The sequence below is a fragment of the Aphelocoma coerulescens genome, chromosome 3 (genome assembly GCF_041296385.1).
Source record: "Aphelocoma coerulescens isolate FSJ_1873_10779 chromosome 3, UR_Acoe_1.0, whole genome shotgun sequence".
In the NCBI taxonomy this organism is placed as follows: Eukaryota; Metazoa; Chordata; class Aves; order Passeriformes; family Corvidae; genus Aphelocoma; species Aphelocoma coerulescens.
The window spans coordinates 3,887,662-3,900,022 of NC_091016.1; the positions used below are offsets into that span (position 1 = coordinate 3,887,662).

The 12,361-nt window shown below is 37.1% G+C and overlaps 1 long non-coding RNA gene across 2 annotated transcripts; it reads right to left on the reverse strand.

Annotated features, from left to right (window-relative positions):
• Positions 1-6,461: 6,461 nt before the first annotated feature.
• Positions 6,462-9,438, reverse strand: LOC138107552 (uncharacterized). 2 transcript variants are annotated; one of them, XR_011149583.1, is made up of 3 exons: positions 9,362-9,419; positions 8,366-8,485; positions 6,462-7,196 (listed from the first exon to the last, which is right to left on the reverse strand). It is a non-coding gene; the product is annotated as an uncharacterized lncRNA (long non-coding RNA). The 2 variants fall into 2 exon arrangements; XR_011149582.1 differs by lacking the exon at positions 8,366-8,485 and having other exon boundaries at positions 9,362-9,438.
• Positions 9,439-12,361: the final 2,923 nt, after the last annotated feature.

Below are 12,361 nucleotides of genomic sequence, written 5' to 3' on the forward strand. Positions count from 1 at the left end.
TTCACACAGGTGTTGGGATAAAACATTCCTCTCTTTTCTGGGCGGGTTGCTGCCAGAACCTGACAGCCGCAGTATGTGGGAAAGCAGCAGGAGAGAAACTTCAAGCTTGGGGGCTTTTTGCATATGTTTCAGAAGGCATTAAAACTTTGCATATCACTGAGGCTGAGCATCATGTAAGACTCAATTTCTGCCCAAATGGGCATGTTTAAGAAAGAAAACACAGCTTTTTGCCTAATTAGATATATTTGAGGAAGAAAATATAGTTTTATGAAGAGATAGGTGACTCACCACAGTCACCTTGGAGGTGTGTGGCACAAGCAACTCCTGTGAGACAGGAGGTGGGTCGAAAGAGAAACGAAGAGAACAGTACAAATGTTTACACCTGCAGCTAAATCCTGTTCCCTTAGCTTGGGAGAGCTGTACACGGGGATTGTGTGGAAATAGAAGAGTCAAAAGCAGTCAAACCCTTTGCAGATTTATATTGTTGTAGAGGCTATTGGAAATATAATATACAATGCACTAGGAGGCAATAGATAGGTGAGAGTCCCAAGATTTGACATGTAAACTCATCATAGTAAGATTTTCAGGAATATGTGCTACTAAGTATATATTCTCACCACTGTTAAACATTTTTTTATACCTTGGAATGTCACTAGTGATTTCCAGACTTCCAGCAAACTATCAGTGTACCTGAGAAAGATAGATTCGGTTCTCTGCAACAATGTTGCTTCACTCACCCTTTTCTGCTCCAGAAAACCTTGGACAATGCAAGATTGTTAACAATGCAAGAAACATTTTTGAAATATATGCAGGAACAGGTTTTAAATAACACCATGTTCAGCCCCTCTGTAGCTTGCCCCCCTGAAGCTGTTCCTGTGCCTTTCACTACCCAGCATGGCTCACCACGAGCAGTTAATCCAATGCTTCATAGTAATTTGTATCCCTCATGTTATCTATTAATTTAATTTTGACCAAACATTTCTCCTCTTGAGCTGTTTTCTCTCAGTATGTATTGCACTAGAAATTACCTTATTTAATTGTGAAGTAGCTCTGTACTTTACCAGGTCCACTGATTATTTCTTAATTGCATCAAGTGCAAAACTGAAGGCAGCGGTTTTTTCTTCTTTTTTTGGCCATGTTTATCTGAGTCTCTGGCACTAAAAAAATGTCAAGTCACTTTAGCCAAGTGCAGTTACGAAGTAACGTATCTAATAAAAATACTGTAAGACCAGAAGCATAAAATATTCTGCTGCTGGGGCCCAGAAAACATTAATCATTATCTTACACTGTATATACTGCACACTTTTAAACTTTGTAAAAAAAACACAATTACTTGAAGCATCATGTTACTTTGATCTGGCACCAGACCAGCACTTTTAAAGCAAAAAAATTAAAAAACAAAATCAGTGAGAAGTTGGACAGAGCTACTCCTCAAGGGAAAGGAGTACTGATCTGATCTTTCAGGCACAGGCCACATATACCCATTTAATTACAATTATTGTTTGCCAGAAGAATCATAATGGAGTATGTTATTAATTACTTGTCCATTCAAATATCATATTCAGCCAGTTAAGTCATCAATAAAATCATGACTCTGGTGGCAAAACAAGCAGTGTACAGAGCAAGCACTTGAAAGCATCAATTTCTGGTCTAAATTTTGTTACTTAAGTAACCCCAAAAACAGTCAGAAAGAAAGTGCATTCATCACTCAGAATGCACATGGAACCAAACTGAAATAATGTGGATTTTCTAAGAGCTGATTTTTTTTATTTATTTAAGGATGTTATGAAAGGCAAGAAAATAACAGTGCATTGTTCTCCAGCATTGGTGTCTCCAACATAAAACAATCCATTTAAACCCATGCAAAATGGCTAATACTGTTATTGCTGTCCTTTTTCATAACTCAGTGTCATTTCATTCATCTCACCCCTAAGAAATGACCTTTTCTGTGCACATCCCCACCTTTTTCCACAAATCCCCTGAGTGACAGAATCTCATCCTAATCCCATTTCCATTTAGATGTTACAGGAAAGTATTGTAGACCTTGGAGGCAATAAGTAATCATAATGGAAAGATAATAATATGTTTATGAAATCTGGATTTTAGAATAGCAAATTGAAAAATTACAATAGTATCTCAAGCCACTGAAGGTCAATGTTACTAAGAGCAAAAAGCCATCAATCAAGTGTTCTCAAACTTTTCTAGTTTAGATTATTTTTTGATACAAAGTATCTCTATTTCAGAGAGCAGCACCTCTCTCCCGAGGTGATTCCTCATCTACCTAGCAGTCACACAATCTGGTGTCATAAACAGTATTTAGTATATTTTTCCTACAAACAACTATTTTCCTAGTCTGGCTTTATCTTTTAAGCAGACCTAAAAACCAGAGAACAACTTCACAGGCCTCTCCAAAATGCACTATAGACCACAGTTTAAAATTTCCAGCCCTTATTAATTCTTAAAGGTAAAACAATATGTAAGAACTCATAACTAAATATATCAAAATGCTACTTTGAGTACTGTGCAGTTGTAGGGTTTTTTAATAAAGGTAAATTTGCTTCCTCATGCCTAAAAGCTACAAAGTTGTACATATAGAAAACCACTGAAACTTAACTGAGGCCCTAGGCAAAAACAAACAAACAAACAAAAACCACTCCAGCCTTGTCCTCAGCCAGTTACAGAGTTTGCCTCTCTTGAGCTTCAGTTTTCCACTCTTTTAAAGCACACCTCAGACTCACTAATAGCCATTTTTGGGACTAGCTGAAGTTTTCTGTGTCTAAAGCAGGAGGCCATGGTTGTTACCTGGAAAGGCTTTTACTGGACTGCTGCTCCCCGGAAAGGCTCCCTGCTGCTGTCAAGGACAGTTGTGCTCTCCCCTTCCCCATATTCCTGGCATTCCTGTCCCTGCAGCCTCTTCTGCCAGCTCTGGTTCCCAGTCAATGCCTTTGTACAATGGGCCAGTTTGTTCACTGACCAAAAGCTAATGTGTTTTTTTTTAAAATTCTTTTTAAGCTGGCTTGGCTTGCTGAAGCTGTGACAGAAGCATTAGAGATGACATGAAGACAGCATCAGGATGGCACATCCACAAGCCAAACTGCCCTTTTTGGAAGCAAGATGTTAGATCAGACAGTGGAAGAGCACACAGGTGAGAACCACCAGGCTTTCCCTTTTACCACCATCCTCCTCGGCCACAACCTGTTACTGGCACAGTTTTTACAGACACTGCTTGCTTTGTTTATCCAAGCAATTCTTGCTACAAAATACTTCTTGATGAGGTCATGTGGAGACCCCATAGCAGCCTTCCAGTATCTGAAGGGGCCTACAAGGACTCTTCATCAGGAAGTGTAGTGATAGCACAAGGGAAAATGGCTTCAAAATGGGACAGAGGAGGTTTAGATTAGGTGTTAGGAAGAAATGCTTCCCTGTGAGTGTAATGAGGCCTGGACACAGGTTACCCAGAGAATCTGTGGCTGCCCCATCCCCAGAATTGTTCAAGGCCAGGTTGGACAAGGCTTGGAACAACCTGGGATAGTAGAAGGTGTCCCTAGCCATGACAGGTTTTAAAACTAGATGGTATTTAAGGTCCTTTTGTACCCAAGCCATTCTGTGATCCTATTTGCATAGAGCTGTCTTACACTCTACTTTTATTTCTGGCTATATTAAAACATTTTTCATTGTTAACAGCTCACAAACTCAGACAGAGACTCTGGACACCTCCCTTATAACACCTCAGTGCAAAGCAGTGCAGCTGCTCACACAAGTGTCTAAGCAGCAAACACCTCTGTTCTGATGATTTTGAATGCAATTATTCTTCTGTATTTAAAGAACTTTAATATCATACCCAAACCAAGAGCAGTGATTGATCTAGTAACAGTATAAAATGATTAAGTAAGCATGGGCTATTTTAAAAATGTCTTGGGACTAGAGGACTCTCAAAGCTCATGTTCATCTTTGTATATATAGGCAAAGTCTTGGCACTCTTTTTGGCAGATGACCCAGCAAAATGACTGATGTATGAACATTAATGCATTCACATAAATTAACTCTGCACATAAACACAGAGCCTTTAAGCCCAATTACATCTTCCCCAATTGTACAAATACTCCCTTTGCAGTCAGTGGCAGCTCAGGAAGATGAGGCCAATCCATATGTTATATTGATTCTAAAGGCACAAGAGTATGCAGTTAATCCCTTTCAAACCTTGCAGAGCACAAGCTCTTGGAGATCTTCCAAGCAGCCAGATGAAAGTTGCCTTTCAGAACCAGGGGCTGTGTGCTGTTAGAGATTCCAAAACATGCTGGGCCAAAATCTGGCCTTGCTTTTACCAGTGTAAAATGGGACTATTTCAGGAGCTGTATATGTCCACCAGTATAAAACTGATCATAATCTTACAAAAAAGTGTATAATGCTAACATGCTTTCCTCTTAATGTCCAAGAAAAGCAAAGCAAAGATCAACAAAAGAAAATGTTTTCTTCCAGCTAGAGGTTTTAGAACATTTAAAACATGTCAGATGCTTTATGATAGGTTTTAGGGTCTTTTGTGCTGCTAATAGGTTTTACCTGAGGATAATTCAGATACCAGAGTGATGAATGACGTGTAAATTATCTCAGGTAGGTCAAAAAAGGTAGGTTAGAAATTGCAAACCCACCCATGAACCTCCTGTAGACACGTGGCTTGAAGCATCCAGAAGAGCCACTACAGATGAGAAACACCTTTCTGTGAAGCTAAAGGCTGAGCACCTTTAGATGCATTCACACTGCATTTTTGTCCATCAGAAGCTACCAAATCTGAGTATTTTGAACTTCTGGTGTTTCACCTGGGTGTTGGCACTGCCTGTGATGCCTCAAAGTGGCTACCTGGAAACAGAAGCTAGATAAGATTAAGAGAATAAAAGCAGGTATTTATTTGAAGGGCCTTCAAAGGTACACCCTGGGCAGTCAAAAGCCTCTAAGGGACTCCACCCAAGATGGACCCTGGGTCACAGATTTTTTCACACTTTTATAAGTTTGGTCCACTTGCATACCAGAGTGAATTCTCCAATTATAATTTCCAGTAGTGATGTAATCACCCCAAGTTTGCTCCTCCTATCAGAGACTTTAGTTTACATATTTTGGGGCCTGGGGAAACAAGGTATCCTTGAGTTCAGGCCCAGAGAGGGTTTGTTACTCTAACCATCATGAGAGAACAGTAGCTAACAGGCTGTACGAAGTTTCAGAGTTACATACTAAGCAGTACAGGATTTGAAAAATATGAAAGTTAAAACCTAAGGCATCACCTGTTTGTGGGATTTTCTAACTACAAGACAAATGCAAACCCATCTCTGCAGCATAGCTCAGAATCCAGTCTGACACCCAGAATCCAGTGCAGAATCCTCAGATTTTACAGTGTAGCTGGATCATGCAAGTAACACCAAGGTTGAAATGAGGTAGTTTCCAAAATAAATGTATCTGTATGGTGTTACATTGTTACGGCTGAGTTACAACCCTAGTGCCTATTTTAAGGCAGTGTTGTCCAGCAAAATAAAATGAAATTCTTATTATCCAAAATGAGGGAAGTCATTAAGACAGAACTGTATCACCAACCACCAGTTTCAAGGTTTCTTCAGCACACTTTAGAAAAGTTGCATAATAAAAACAAGTTTTGAAGCAAAACTAAGTATGTTCTTTTATAAATGTCACAGTGAAATAAGCATGCAAACCAAAAAGGACCTAACAAATCACAGAAAAAACCCAGCTATTATCCACAAGTAGCAGTCGATAAATTGGGGCAAATCCATTATTTGCCTTAGAAACAAAGGAGATAAAATTTTAAATTTAGACAGAACAATAAGTATTATGTGATCAGTGGCTTAAAAATTCATTGTAGATGTACCTTATGAAGAAAGTTGCTGTTTGTCTAGATTAGTTTTCAAGACAGAAGATGCAACTCCAGGGATTTTGCACAAAGCAAAAAGTTTACATTATAGCACTTTATTCCATTTAACTTTATAACAGTTTTAAGTAAATGCCTAAGAGGAGCACAGACTATAAGAGTAGAGAATGCTGTGCAGAAATTAGAAAGAAAAGAGGAAAATACATAATGTATGATGTAAAAAGAAACAGATAACGAAAATTAAAAGGATTTTACTAGAGGAAAACAATTTCATTTTATTGTAAAGCTCTAAATGAATAAAATAAAGTCTTTGAATGTGAAGATGATTAAAAAGACAAAATCATTAGCTAAAGATATTTACAAGTTTAGACTTTCATTTTGATTGTAATTTTAATTAGCTGGACACTGGGGGGGATGAAAATGAAAGCCTACATCATCTACTTACTCTTTAAATTGCATTCCACCTTAATTTTCTGCTCTTCAGTTCTTAATTTTCTCTATTTTTGTTCTAACTAATCCGGTTATCAGAATAAAGTGATTTTCTCTCAGCCAGGTTTAACATTCAGTATTTGAGTCTGTGAACCAAAAGTTCATCCCACTGCTTCAATTTTTATTCTTTCAATAGCAGAAACTCTCCAGGAAACTTTTCCAGTCTTTTGTCTGTACAGCAGGGTGCTTTATGTACACACGACAGTTATGCAGCTAATAACAAAGGATTCTATTTTAAAAATAATTATGTTCCATTTACACAGTTTCCCATGAAATTTAGTCATAAAATGCAGGATGCACCAAAAGATTAAATGCCATTTTCCTGTTCATTAAAGCCATTTTTCTAACTGTAACCCAGTTATTTGCCTTTTTGTCTTGAAGGAACCACATGCCCAAGCAGCAGTCAGAGTCAGTTTATTCTTAAACAAAAGAACTAATTCCCTTTGGGCTGTCTCTGCAGTGCACAGTTAACTCCCAGATTTGTGCCCCTCTCTCAGGCCACGGACAGGCAGACAGACACCCCGCTCATGAAAAGCTGCACTGAAAGCAGATCACATTGTCTTTTCCAGAAAAGCTCTGGAAGCACAAATCCAGAGCTGAGGTGGCTGCTGCAGGTGCATAAGCAAGGCAGTCTATCACTGTGTGAGCATCCTCACTATCAAGCCTTATCTGTTTGAAGGATTCCTCAGTTCCTGCCTTGCCCTGAAGATGCTCTGTTATCAAGTAATGTGGGATTCTTCTGCAAGTTGACTTGTAAGACACCTTGTTGTGGAAAAGATATAAAGGCACCATCAACACGTTAGGGATTTCATCTGCACTGAGCATGGAAGATGTTCTGTGAAATGGAGCAAAAGCTGTATTTCAGCCCTTAGCCTTGCCAGGTTAGCTGGTTTGGGCTAAAAGCATCTACCCTGCAACTGATGTTTTCTCCTAAAGGTCAGCAGGAAAGTTGATGTTGTCTCAGTACATCCTTGTTCCTTGCTGAATAATTTCATTTAGGAGAAATTCAGTCCTAAAAGTTGTCTTATATACCATTCTTATATTAGCTGGATAAAACCCAGCAAGGATAGTTTGATCTTGACAAGATAATTTCATCTCTTTGTTTAAAGCAGTTGATTCACAGGCCTTCTTGCCGTGTCTTCTTCTTCTAAAGAACAGTGAGAATTCACTCAGGGCCTTTTTGTAAGAGAGTTTCCACTGAGAGTATAAACAATCTTCAGCAAAACCTACAAATCACTCTCTGTACCTGGGAGTACTTCTTATTTTAGTGCCATTTTAGTTCAGATCAGCATTTGTGCTTTTGAAGTGAATCTCTGATTGTCCTGATGTTCTGTGCTTTGATTCACATCGTGATGTGGTATTGAAGCACATGAACCGAATTCCTTTTGGATTAAACTCAAGTGGAAAATGCTGAAATGCACTCCAGCTGTAAATGCCCATTCAGTCATTTAAACCCAGCTATAGCTTTTTTTTTTTTTTTTTTAATTAAAAAAAAAAAAAAAGAAAGTGCCACGGATATCATACCCTCACAACCAATATTTTACTTTAAATTCACATTCCTCCTGGTCTGCTAATGCAGATGGAAGTTTAAGGATAATCTACTTCAAATTCAGCACTTTCCTATTTGCAGTTTTACTTCTCTCTCTTTTATGGAATTTGATGTTCATCATCTAGTCACTCTCTCCCAACTAATTCTAATAGGTTCAGAACTCTGTCAAGATACAGTTGTCTGTTCCCTGGGCAGAATAGCCAATTGCAAATGTTTTATTTAAAACCAAAGGTCCAATTACAAGACCAATTTATGATCTCAGTCGAGCCAATATAAATCTGATCTAGTTCATTGACTTTAACCTGACTGCAGTAACTTTATTCCAGATTTGCTCATGTGTAATGAAATTGAGTTCAGACAATGGCTCTGATTATTACTTTTTAAAGAATTAACTAGTAATATAAGTTGCAATACAGAGTCCTTCCACTTTTGGAACAAGGCTTCATAATTATCACCTGTGGGTCAAAAGCATACATCCAGTCCAACACAGATTCAAGGGCCAAAGTGCTTTAAAGATTTTGCTTAAGAAAGCACAAGGTGGGCATAGCAAGACATGAGGATTTCAGCAGCACCACCTGAAAATAAGGATAAAATTGTGATTTCCACCCCGACCCCCCGTTCATTCCCTTATAGAAACATAGTAGTTTTCTGGTGCATCATTAAATATCTGGCTGAAATCTGTGTACAGTTTGGGCTGGGTTTTTTTTAAACACAGAGGAAAAAATACTCTCATTTTTTGGCCACTCTGCAGCATGTGGTTTAAAACCCAAGTAGGCGCATATGGCTTCCATAATGTACAGTACTGCATAGTCATTTTCCAAATCAGAACTCAAAGTATGTCTTCAAGTTTTAGGTGTAGACTCTCCATCATATATTTAGCATCTTCACCTTTTTTCCCCTCTGGTTTTTCAAGTTATTTATCTTTCTGGAATTTCCTTAACAATCACCGACAACTTAAAGTTTTTTATTCTGTTCAGGGTTTTGATTTTGGGATAGTTTTGGGTTTTTTTAATGCTTTATGCAGTGGATTAGTTCATAACTCCCTATTTCCTAGGGGGGAAAAAAAGCCAAAAAATTTGAAGACAAGACAAACTCTGTCAAAGGAAGAATATGACAGTGATATTCTTCTGGGCTTTCTCAGTCAGTCTGGTACCCTAGTTTCTGTGGTAGCTACTTATAAATTGATAATAAAAGAATAAATATTCCCAATTTTAGACTTACTGGCTTAGACTAGGAAGGAACAAAGACAGAAACTCTTGACTGTAAGAGCTGTGGATAAAGCACTTATGAACTGAACATGGGGTTAAACCAGGATTCAGTTGCCTACGCTCAAATGACACTACATACCACACACTAGATATATAATATTAAATATATATTATAAATACACATTTAGCTCACATACAATAGAGCTAAAAGTGAAAGAGTTGACACTGAAAAAATGATCCTACCTGAGAATCAGAACACACAGACCTGGTATAGCTCTATCAACTTCTGAGCTTATGCTGGCCCTGGGCTTAAGTCTGTGTTTGAGTGCTTGAAATTAGTTTCAGGTGCAGTAATCACAGAAAAAAAAACATGTGCAGAGACATAACTTTTTAAAGAAACAACAAAACTGAAACAGGTTTAGAGAATTATTCATCAAATTACATTTTTAAGAGTGGCTATTAAAATGTTGATGGAAGAATATAAGATGATGAGTCAGGGACACTAAAAGACCAAACACATGGTTCTATAAGATATTACACTGAGTAGTAAGAATTTCACTTTATAACCCAATGTGATTAAACAGCATACTGCTGAAAATGCAGATGTTATACTACTACAGTAAAAAAAAAAGGTTTTTTAAAGATTTTTCTAATTAAATCGTGAAAGATTACAAAGAAAATAGGGAGGAACTTTGCTAAGAGTGCAGTCATACAGAAGGACTAGGATTTAGGGCTGATCTTTGAAGTTTTCTTCTTCAAACTACATGGCCTTGAAGCTATTGAAAGCTGGAAAGATTTTTCTGGTGAAACTGTGCAATATTATAGTTATGTTGTACTATTCAGTAATATGTGTGAGCTGTTTGTAGGGAAGGATTATTTTTAAGGAAAATCTGTTTTCATATTGACCTTGGATTTGTATTTCTAAGGCAGCTAAAGCAAAGGCAACATTCCCAGCAGTGAAAATTCCTGCCAGGAATGTAACATTCAAATCTCTGTTCATGTTTTAAAATGGCAGTGATAGTGATAGAGAGAAAAAGCACAATAATTCACCAGTTTTTCAAAACAGAAGTGTTAATATACAATAAATTTTCAGCAAGGACAGCAGGATTTATCAAAACATCATTTGTATATGGGATATTTTTATTTTAAAGTAATACTGATTTCTTAGGCATTAGGCAAGAGACTTTCTGAACTAAAAGAAGTGTGAGCATTCAGTTACATTTTTAAGGTCAGAAGCACGTCAGTAAATATTCAAATAGTCCATAACACAGTTCAGATTGCAGACCATGCTTAATCTCAAAGCATTGCAGTACCTGCAGAATAGTGTCTTCTGTATTCCAAAGATTTTTCCTTCTGCCATTCAACCTGCTGTCATTATGTATTGTTTGAAGGAAGCACTGAACCATAAGAAGTCATGGATGAATATGTTCAAGTATGGGGTATTCCATGCACACACTTAGATCCATTTGTACAGGGTCAACTCTAGCTTTCTGTCACTATTTTCTTCTGTATAACCAAATTCTTCCAGGCTGAACAAAAAGTGCATTTCTGTTGAGTCTAATGTTCTTTCTCCTTTACAGACATTCCACATTCCAATTTGGGAGCTGAACTACCTCACTGCCCAGCAGGTGAGTAGTAATTACTTGATTCCATGCTGTCCATACCCTTCAAAGTCTGCAACAAGATATTCCTAAAGATTCGATGTGGATGGAATTGTGAAAAATATTAATTCTTGCAAACCTCTTCTGAAAAGAGCTGAAGGAATAAATTCTTTATAGAGTTAGACTTGCCAGGCTCCTTGGCTGATAGCCCAAACTGAAAGCTGTCTTGTGTTTGGGAGTCTAAACGTGATCCCTTCACCTCCTGTTCTAGGGAACCACTGTAGCTTGTTTGCTTTATTCCTGTCTTTCTTATCTCTAAAGTTCTTCCAAGTTTGTTTGTTATTTTAGCACAGTGACCATACTATTAACCCAGTCAGAAGTGTCTGAATTAACTCCAAATGATCAGGCCATCTGGAGAAGTTCAGTTTGTATTTAACTCTGAGAGTTAATTGGGTTTTATGTGGCAGAGCTGCTTCAGAAAGCTCATTGGGACCTATAGCAATGTGATACAGATTTAATGCACCCCTATCCATTAAAGCCTTCATCAGACTCATTAACTGTAGGTTGTACATCCATTTTGGTAGATGAATTTGTTTAATCATATGCATTTGCAGTGGGCTGTTATATCTAAGTGTGCTTCCTTTTCCACTGCCTGTAACTTTAGCCAGTGGCATCTCCTCCAAGAAAGAACACTTATGCTTCATCCCCATAACATTTTAATTGCTCACTAATGAATCATGTTTGGTATCTGAGCACTGGGTGGCTGTTAGTTTTTCTGCATATATTTACCACTGTGACATTTCACACAACTTGTAAAACTATTGCTTCTTCCAATATCATAAACTATTTCTGAATTCCTTACTTATGATCTTTTAGAGATTGCAAGTATTATGCAGTCTTTCCCCATAGCTTTTCGTTCTGGAATTTTTTTTTAAACGTTTAGCCTTAAATTTTGTCTTAATTGAGGGAAACTGTTTTGGTTTTTTTTTTTACTGAGATATATTTCAGTTATTTTCCAAAGCTTGCTATTTCATTTTAGAAACATTTTTGTTATCAATGCAAATATTCACTGTTTTTGTAATATACAAATTACTTGATACAATAATCCTTAAAATTTATAGCAAGATAATCACCCTCCAAGCAATTATATGGAACCCAAAATGTAGCAGATTTTTAAAAAATATTTTAAGAGAATATTTGTTTTATACTTATCTAGACTGTATTTTTTTGAATTTTGTTGTAATAGTGTTTTTATAGTCATTTTAAGAGAAAAATATCAGCAATTATTCTTACAAACCTCCTCTAGATTTTCTTATAAAGAAAGAATGACATTTTTATAGAAAAATAGACAAATCAGAAAAGGATTTTGTCTTCCTCACGATACTTATAAGCTTCAACTAAAAAACAAACCCTGAATTAAATTGTTTTAGGCCTGCCTTTGGAATGTTTCATGAGTAGGATATTCACATCTTAGACATTCTGAATTGTCACATGTATGTTTAAAATATCCTTTAGTGGTCTTTCCATGCTACTACTTTAAAAAGGAAATATTACTGCTCCAATAAATTTGGGGGGAAGATAAATATTTATTTGACTGTTTTTTTCCCCTAAGTGTCCAGCAATTTCCAGCAATTTCTGGTTG